Here is a 3,871-nt window from a genome sequence, read left to right as displayed (position 1 = left end):
GTCTTCATCATTAGATTATCTTTGTTTTAGCATCGTGTGTAGAAAAAGTTATGTTTGCATTTTGCCTCCATTTTAATGAGGTTTTTGTTTCTTTGTTAGTGTTTTAAATAGAAAATTTTCCCCATCTCAAATGACAAGATATAAGAACTAAAAAAGAAGTCTGAAGGAAGTACATCAGTCCCGACAAAGAGAGGCGTCAAGACATGGATAAATGTATGTAACTTGAAAAATGAAATTATATATTGATATTTCAAAGGAATATTAACAATTAGTGAATTTTGGCACCATAACCCGAGAGTCAAGAGGCTCTATATGAATAAGGATCTTCATTGGACTAGGAGTCGGTTATAGATGTGTCTTCCTCGAGCAATCCCACTAACAAGATCTATAACCAGCAAAATGGCAGGAGAATTGCCCCATGAAGGGCTACACCAATACTACCAAGGAACCTCATCCTTTTATTTTTGGAAAAAATATACAAGAAAAGTTTATTCCAATATTAGGGCTAAGGATGAGCCAAGAACTAAATAAATCTAATACTTTTCACTTAAGATTTGACATTCCCCCACAATAATGACTTGGTCACTAGAGCAAGAACCAATAAAAGATAATGACTTGGTCATTATAACCTTAAACTGAGGAGAGATATAGTTCTTTATGAACCAAAATTTCACCAGGCCATGGGTATTCTTCGCTTAGAATCATGATCCTATGGACGCACTCATAACTGCCATAAAACACCATTAAACATTATTTATTAACGAATATTGCATGTCACTAAAAAAAGGAGGGAAAAAAGTATTCATCCAGAAAATGAATAACCAATGCTCCTACATGCACTGGTTGATGGTAGGACAGGATACTTGGTTGGATGCAATTGACTCCCAAAATGATTTCCATTCCCAATGACTTGCTAATACTTGCATTTCTCATGTGAATATTGTTTGATATTAGATGGAAAATTATGTCCTTTATTCAACTCTTTGAACATGAGTCATGTGACCCAAATTTTCTCTATCACTTAGGCCTATTATGTTTCTTTAACTTACCATAAAATGCAATCTTCACCTTGGAAAGTTCATGTTTTCTTCCTCATGTTCTAGAAGGTCCTCTTTGCTACTTACAACAGACTTTCCACCACGCAATATTTCTGGTAGAAACAGACACCAATTAAACTGTCTATTTACAGAGGAAAAGGATTTGAAAATAATATACACACGTCTTGTAGTGTATACCAAGTAATTAGAGACTAAAAAAAGTAATTATTCCAGCCAATATGAATAGGTAAATTCATGAGAAATTAAATTTCTATTTATAACTCATGAACAAAGAGCCAAAGGAAATATATCCCAAAGTGGAGAACCTTCCTCCTAAAAAGGTCCCATTTGCATTTGCACATACATGGTCACCTCAATATAGAGGATATATTTGAAACGCAAATAAGATTTCAATTAATTACTAAAGGAAATATAAAGGAATCAGATTCTAAAGAAAAGAAAAAGAAATGTCACAGTACAAAACAAAACTTGGCACGGTAAAAGGAAATCAATTGCCATCAACTCACTTTCAATCATCCCTTAAACCAAAAAGCTCAATCAATAACAACCAGACATATGGGTTAAGGACAAACTGTCAAATTAGTAAAAGAATAGACAAGTTGCTATGACTTTTCTAACTATATAAATCTGAATTGAAAAGGAATGTTAGACACCCAATAATTACAATTCTCTGGAAGTGCCACACCTGATTGCTAATTCAATATATATTATAAAGAAAGACCCAGAAAAAAAGCTTCAATTTACAACGGCAAAGAATTAAATAGATTTAATAGTTCATTAAAATATTCAATCAAGGCACATTAACTCAATTTGAACTTCTAATACTAACTCAACCCACAAACATAAGAAACCTAGTAAAGAAATAAGTTGAGTAAAGAAAAGATCACAGGGAACAAATATCCAAAACACTCTTGGAGAGGAGAGAAGGGGTTAGGATATGAATTTGGCGGTTTTAGTTCATTTAAATTATTTGAACTAGAACCTCTTTTATAACGAAAGACGCTAATTAACAATAAACATTTTTCTTGAAAAAGGTCTTACCAAAAAGCCTTACATACGGCGGCAAGCAAAAATCCCATGGAAGAACGCAAAACATTTTGTAGATTCCAACAAAATCATCAACTAAGGCCCTTTCTCAATAGAGGAAAAAAACTATTCTTGACAAAAGACACCGTAAGGATGCAATCCTGGGCACACAAGCAAAAGAAATGCCCCACATTTTTTCAGACAAAGTAACCTTAAACATCAGTTTACTAAAGCTATTTTCCCCATGGGTTTATCTTTTGTATTTGAATTAGTAAAAAGTATACATTTTGCCAACATAAACTATAATAGACTAAAATGATCAAAGATATGGGCGTTCTAACATCTCAAATAGACTCCACTACCTAAGATTAAAACAGAAAAAAAAAAGCAAAACAAATTGAAGTAAAAAATTCGTATAAAGAAAGACAATATTGAAGGAAGAAAAAGGTACCTGGTGAATTGCGGACAGAACCTCTGCATCTACTTCCAAACGACTGCTTTAGTGGCTTTGCTGTGAAGTTCACACACTTTATGCCGACGGTGGTAGTCCTCGGCATTAGACAGATCTTCCTTACAGTTAACAACCTCACATTTTCTCTCTCATTTGATCTGGACACCAGCTCCTCTACGGAACCAAGCTACAATCCAGATTCAGCTGAAATCTCATAAAAAAAAATCATAAAAATAAAGGAACTGAAGAAAATGCTAAAAAAATAGAGAAAAGAAATCATAAAAACAAAATTTTTTATGATTGTAGAACTAATAAAATCATGATGTAAACCTCGAAACCCTAATTTCATTTATCTATGTTTTCTCACGCAAATAGGAAAATCTGCGTGAAAAACGGGAATAGATGAAGAAGGAGATGGTGTTGACGAGATAAGGAGAGTGAATAAACCTCTATGGCGCAGCGGTGAAGAAGAAAAATGAAGCAGGAGGAGGCGCGGGTATGAAGAAGGGAAATGAAGGAGGACAAGGTGACGATGAAGGAAAGTTGAAGATGAGAGTGCAACCTCGGACAATGAAGGAAGCTGCCACCATCGGCGAACGATGAGAAGTTGCGCCATGGACGAACAATGAGAAGCCGCAGCCTGCTGAGATGATGAAGAAAAGCTGAAGACAAACTTAGGGTAAGTTTATTTTTAAAAGAAATGGGCTAATAGGCTAATAAGCCATAAGATTAAATATAGTTGGGCTACATAAATTTTATTAGGTACTGAATTTATATATACATATATATATATATATATATATATATAAACTGAAGAATTGGAAAGGAGATAAATAAAGAAATTGTTTGAGTAGTTAAATTTTTACTAACCAAAATCCATCTATTAGTAAAAGTGAAACTTATACAAATAATATGTAATGTAATTATTAACGACGATTTAAGTTAATTACTAAAGAAACCTTTGTCAACGGAATGTAACCTTATACAAATGGTTTCCATGATACTAAATGTGGTATCTACTGTAGAGCTTTTTAAGTGAAGGAAGAGAAGTTAACGGAGATTTCATATTCTCTAGGCTTTCTTCATTAAGGGGTTTGACAATCAGCAATGTAAGTCATATAAATGTAAGACTTGTTTTTTTTTTTTTTTTTTTTATGTAAGTTAATGCATGATCTAAAAATCATTATCACATTATTTTGACATATTTAAGTTTTAATGAAAAATTAGATCTACAAAGATTTGATCTGACTAATTCAAGTACGGTTATGAAATAATCTATTTCGTTAAATGTTAATCAAACAAAAATTTTGAATTATTTTGCTTCAACCCCACAAAA

The 3,871-nt window shown here is 32.9% G+C and overlaps 1 long non-coding RNA gene across 3 annotated transcripts; it reads right to left on the bottom strand.

Annotated features, from left to right (window-relative positions):
• Positions 1-218: 218 nt before the first annotated feature.
• Positions 219-3,258, bottom strand: LOC110824380 (uncharacterized). 3 transcript variants are annotated; one of them, XR_002541538.2, is made up of 4 exons: positions 2,983-3,258; positions 2,536-2,739; positions 1,069-1,150; positions 219-727 (listed from the first exon to the last, which is right to left on the bottom strand). It is a non-coding gene; the product is annotated as an uncharacterized LOC110824380 (long non-coding RNA). The 3 variants fall into 3 exon arrangements; XR_015821841.1 differs by having other exon boundaries at positions 1,050-1,150; positions 2,983-3,254; XR_002541539.2 differs by lacking the exon at positions 1,069-1,150 and having other exon boundaries at positions 2,983-3,247.
• Positions 3,259-3,871: the final 613 nt, after the last annotated feature.

The sequence above is a fragment of the Carica papaya genome, chromosome 6, assembly GCF_054855325.1.
Source record: "Carica papaya isolate Zhongbai chromosome 6, ASM5485532v1, whole genome shotgun sequence".
NCBI lineage: Eukaryota > Viridiplantae > Streptophyta > Magnoliopsida > Brassicales > Caricaceae > Carica > Carica papaya.
Note: the sequence above shows the minus strand (reverse complement) of the source record. Positions and strands in the feature narration are given on the sequence as shown.